This window comes from Adiantum capillus-veneris, chromosome 5 (assembly GCF_014529385.1).
Source record: "Adiantum capillus-veneris isolate H3 chromosome 5, ASM1452938v2, whole genome shotgun sequence".
Taxonomy (NCBI): domain Eukaryota; kingdom Viridiplantae; phylum Streptophyta; class Polypodiopsida; order Polypodiales; family Pteridaceae; genus Adiantum; species Adiantum capillus-veneris.
In genome coordinates, this window is record NC_140935.1 from 35,657,194 (window position 1) to 35,663,329 (window position 6,136).

The following is a 6,136-nucleotide window of genomic DNA, read 5'->3' on the forward strand; positions in this document are numbered from 1 at the left end:
GCACGCAACCTTCAGCTTGTGCATCAACCACAGAAGTTGACAGCATGGTGTGGCACTACCGGCTTGGGCATATGAGTGCCAAAGGAATGCAAATCCTTCAAAGAAGCTTCTACCAGGTTTGAAAGAAGTGGACTTAGTGTTCTGTGAAGATTGTGTTTATGGTAAACAAAAGAGGGTGAAATTTCAAAAATCAGGAAATGAAAGAAAAAATAAAAAACTTGAGTTGATTCATTCTGATGTTTGGGGTCCTGCAAGTACATCATCACTTGGTGGCTCATTGTACTATGTAACATTGATAGATGATGCGACTAGAAAAACATGGGTTTATGTCATGAAGAATAAGTCCGATGTATTTTCCATATTTCAAAGGTGGAAAGCCTTTGTGGAGAATGAAACAGGTACCAAGGTTAAATGCCTCATATCCGACAATGGAGGTGAATATTGCAGCCAAGCTTTTGAAAGCTTTTGTGCTAGCAATGGCATTCGCAGGCAAAGGACAACCCCAAGGACACCTCAACAAAATGGGATTTTGGAAAGGATGAACAGGACAATCATGGAGCGAGCACAAAGCATAAGGCTACATGCTGGCCTACCGCTTGAGCTTTGGGCGGAAGCTGTAAGTACGTCTGTGTACTTAATCAATCGGTCACCCTCAACGGCATTGGATGGGGGAGTTCCAGAAGAGGCATGGACATGTAAACTGGTGAATTATGCATTTCTCAAAGTGTTTGGGTGTGAGGCTTTTATGCACATAGATAGAAGCCTAAGATCAAAGCTAGATGCAAAGTCCAAAAAGTGTTTCTTCATTGGCTACGGAGAAGGTGACTTTAGGTATCGCCTATGGAATCCTGAAGATGGTAAAATCTTAAGGAGTAGGGATGTAATTTTTAACAAACAAAATATGTACAAAGATTACTTGGAAAGAAAACAAACAAAAGAAACAGGTGATGAGTACATGGAGCTTGAGGACGGTGAAGACTCAAGGACTGCAAACGGTGACAATGTGCAACAACATCAACCAAATGAGGAGCCTCAACCTATTCCCCGAAGATCTACAAGAGCAAGTAGACCTCCAAAACGGTTTGTTCCTTCCTTCAACCATCTCTTGATCTCAGATTCTGGAGAGCCAAAATCATACGAAGAAGCTATGCAACATGAATCCAAAGAAGAATGGACGAAGAGCATGCAAGTGGAGATGGACTCACTACATCGCAACCAAACATGAGAACTGGTTGAGTTGCCTAAAGGTAAGCGGGCACTTCAAAACAAATGGGTGTACAAGGTGAAGGAAGAAGAATGTGGGAAGAAAAGGTACAAGTCTAGGCTTGTGGTAAAAGGTTTTTCTCAAAAGAAAGGTATTGACTTCAATGAAATATTTTCTCTTATTGTAAAAATGAACTCAATTAGGCTTGTCTTAAGCCTTGTGGCTGCTCATGATCTAAATCTCGAGCAAATGGATGTAAATACGGCATTCCCTCACAGTGACTTAGAGGAGGAAAATCTACATGCTTCAACCAAAGGGGTATGAAGTAAAAGGTAAGGAGAAAATGGTTTGCAGATTAAAGAAGAGCTTGTATGGTTTAAAGCAAGCATCAAGACAATGGTACTTGAAGTTTGATCGATGGATGTTGGATCATGGATTCACAAGATGCAACTCGGATCACTGCGTCTACACGAAGAATTTGGGAGATGGGAAATTCATTATCCTAATGTTATATGTTGATGACATGTTGATTGCAAGTGCTAACATGCAGGACATCAAAGACCTAAAAGAGGAGCTGTCTAAATCTTTTTCAATGAAATATTTAGGTGCTACAAAGAGGATTACTTGGTGTGAAAATATCAAGGGACGGGACGAAGAAGACAATAAAGCTATCTCAAGAAGATTACATCAAGAAGGTACTAGAAAGGTTTGCAATGCAAAATGCAAAACCAGTTTCTACACCTTTGGCTGGTCACTTTAAACTAACGAAGGATACGTGTCCAAAGACACAAGAGGAGATAGCCTATATGTCTAAAGTTCCATATGCTGCAGCGGTAGGTTCTCTAATGTATGCTATGGTCTGGACAAGGCCAGACATTTCACATGCAGTGGGAGTTGTGAGTAGGTTCATGGACAACCCATGTAAAGAGCATTGGCAAGCTGTGAAGTGGATACTTAGGTATCTAAAATGGACAACAACAAATGCTTTGTATTTTGGAGGAACTGATATTTTTCTAGAAGGGTATGCTGATGCAGATATGGCAGGTGACAAAGATACTCGAAGGAGCACTACTGGCTATGTGTTCACGGTTGGAGGCACAGTAGTAAGCTGGGCTTCAAAGCTGCAGAAAGTAGTTTCACTTTCTACCACAAAAGCAGAGTATGTAGCAATGCCGGAGGCAAGCAAAGAAATTCTGTGGCTTCACAAATTCTTAGAAGAGCTTGGATTCAAACAAGACAATTGTGTCTTGTACAGTGATAGCTAAAGCGCTTTCCATCTTGCGAAGAACTCAACCTTTCATTCAAGGACAAAGCACATTGAGGTGAGATATCACTTCATACGCACTCTTTTGGAAGAGGGACAACTAAAGCTAGGAAAGGTGCATACAAGTGAAAATCCTGCAGACATGTTTACAAAGGTGGTCAACAAGGAGAAGTTGAGCTTTTGCTCATCTTCAATCGGCATTCAAGGATAAGAAGCCAGGATGGAAAGCAGTCATAGGTTTGGTTTTGAAATTAGTCTCCAAGTGGGAGATTGTTAAGTATGGAGCCCGATTTACCTTGTAATCTTCTGTGGTAAAAGCGCACATTTGTAAGGCCCCCATTATGAGGAGAAGCCATCGTGCATGAAGGAAAATCACTCGCCGGAAACCAAAATTTTCACGGCCAGAAATCAGGGGCAACTTTAGGGGCCTCGGGGGTGGAAGCCCCCAAGACTTTTTTTTTCCTTTGCCAGAATATTATGGTCGGACGATGGCCGGAAAGTGGTCGGAAAACAACCGGTCCGTTGGTTGGTGGCCGGAAGTCAATGGCCAGTGGCCGAATTCAAAAGCGGACTTGTCTTCTCAAGGGCGGCCACACATGGGCGGATTGAAGGGTTCGATTTGGACTTATCTACATAAGGGCGGCTACACATGGCTGCCTCTCATGAGAGAGGGTAGCCCTTTTGGCCTATAAAAGGAGGCCATTTCTACACACATTTCATAGTGTGAAGTTGATGCAACAAGGTGAGTGTGAGGTGGTGAGAGTGAAGCAAGTCGGGAGCTCCATTAAGGGTATAATCCCTTTGTAAACTACTTCTTGTTTTGAAGTACTAAAGCCATTGAGTGGCTGCTTTCCGTGGACATAGCCCACATTGGGTGAACCACATATATCGTGTGTACTCTCTCTCTCTCTCTCTCTCTCTCTCTCTCTCTCTCTCTCTCTCTCTCTCTCTCTGTCTACTCTATAATCTAGTGTATGTAAATTTGTCTCTCTCCATTAAGTAATCTACTCAATTATCTATTTAGCTACGTCTTATTTCCTAACAATATTATCTCTCAAGCACGGATCTGAATGGACCCTGCAAAGTTGGAGGTAATAAAAAAATGGCCTATACCAACAAATCTATATGAATTGAGAAGCTTTTTAGGAATGTGTGCATACTATAGAGGCTTCGTAGAAAAATTCTCATTCATAGCAGGCCCATTGTGTGATTTGATGCATTATATGTCAAAAGACAAACTATGATAGAGGGAATTAGCCTGACTTGCTTCAACCATTGCCTACACCTAATTCCTCATGGGAAAGTATATCCATGGATTTCATCTTTGGATTACCCAAGTCCATACATGGGAATACGGGAATATGGACAATAGTAGACCAGTCTAGCAAGCAAGCACATTTCATATCGATCAAAAAGACTATTAAAGCACACCATATGGGAACCCTCTTTATTTCATAGATCTTTAATTACCATGGCTTGCCAACGTCTATAGTATCCGAGAGAGATCCAAGAGCGACTAGAAATTTTTGAAAGGGTCTCTTTGAGAATCTGGGTACTAAGTTGAATTTCTCCTTGGCCTATCATCCACGAATGGATGGCCAAAGTGAGATAGCAAATTCATCAATCATTGATCTACTTAAAGCCTATGTTATGAAAGTAGATCAAAGATCAATGGGAAAAGTATTTACCCTTAGTAGAGTATGCATACAATAATATTGTCCATACTTCTATAGGAAAGACACCCTTCAAAGTAATTGAAGGAAGACCCAAGCTCTTATTGATAATCAAGACACTTGGGAATATATTTTTTGTCGATGAGTATAGCAGAGAACCTTTTCAAAAGATAAAAGAAGCTTTATCCATCACGCAACAAAAGCAAAATTTTGTTGTTGCTAATGAGCATAGACAAGCCTTGACCTTCAAGGAAAATGATTGGGTATTGCTCAAGTTTCCAAAAGCAAGCTTTAGTCACACTACGGGCAAGGGAACACAAGAACGCCCAACAGGTCACCAAAATTATTATGTTAAGCTACCAAGAAAAATATTATGGCCCGTTCGAAATTCTTACGCCTATCAATGAAACAACTTATAAGTTAAGGTTACCAAGTACTTGTCTCATTCATAATGTCTTTTATGTTGAGCCTCTTGAAACCTTATAAGGGTGAGCCACCCAAAGAACCAATGAACATATCTCGCATCCAGTGTGCTCTAGAACAAGAAGCCCATCACGTGCTTTGTGGGCTCTCTGCAAATACACCCTATCTAGCATCATGTTTGACTGAGGCACTGCCAATATTATTTTCAATACCTTCAATCACAGTGTTGCTTAAGCTTGTGCAATGCCACATACCTTCACCATGCAAGTGTATATGAGCACGTTCAAAGAGAGGCTTCTCCTTTGTTCCAGCTAAAAAAACAGTGAAGAACCATATCCAATATACCTATCAATCAAAGCATCGCCAAACATTTCTCTCCCCAAGAACCCTTGACTAGCTACTATAGCATCATGAATTCTGCTACCCATATTGGCATCTCGCATAGTGCCACATACCTCCAAGATGCAAGATAGGGAGTTTGTTTGGATTTAGAGCTACTCTATCCTACCCTCTAGCTTATCACGTAATTGATGCATTCCAAGGGGTAACAATTGGAACAAGAGTTTGCCAGGCCTTCAAGGATGCCACAAAATCATTGCAAATTTACTCACCCATGACGATGCCTTGTGCATTGTCTCGGGCTTTTGGAGCAAGCCCATTTGTTTGCGTCAAGGTTTGTAATAGTCCCTTCCTCTCAGCCACTTGTTATGCCCAAAAGGTGGTCTTAAGGCCATTCAAGAGACAGCATCATATTGCCAAGCACAACATTGAGTTTCCTTGGCCAGTGTTCTTTTTTCATTTTTTTACTTTCCTTTTTTTTTTCATTTGGCTCCTAGTTACGTATAGATGAATGCTTGGGGGGGGGGGGGGGGGGGGGGGGTTGGGTTGTGAAAAGCATTTACCATAGTCCATTGTTGTATCACTAACAAAGATATGTGTATCCACCAAGGTGTGCCAATGATAATGAATTTTGGTGCTAGTCCTCTAGGAGTACTACATGTTGATCTTGGCATCTCAACACTCCCCCTCACACTCAGTACCATCTCTCATATGCCAAGGATTGCTCAAAACTATTCTTGATTCTCTGCTCCAAGGGACTTTTATTAAAAAAATTGTAGTCTGTTCATGTCACATACTCAAGGTGGATCTTGCCTGCCAAGACCCTTTCTTTGATGAAGTGCTAATGCACCTCAATGTGCTTCATTCTCAAATGAAACATTGGGTCTTGAGCCAATTGTATACTGCTAAGATTGCCACAATAAATGAAAATTGGCCTCTATACCTATACTCTAAAGTCCTATAGTACCAAATGCAACCATGCTACTTCACATGTTGTCATTATAGCACCATTGTACTCTACCTCTACACTTGATAGAGCAATTGTAAGTTGTGTCTTGTTGCTAACACTCCCAAGTGAAAACATGAATCCAATGGTAGACCTGCAATCATATGTGCTACCATCCCAATTCACATTTGTGTAACCATTGTTGGCGAATACGCTACGACGGACGTTAGCATAGCGAGAACTCACCAACAAGATTTGTCAGCTAAGGACGAAGCTGGACCCGCAGG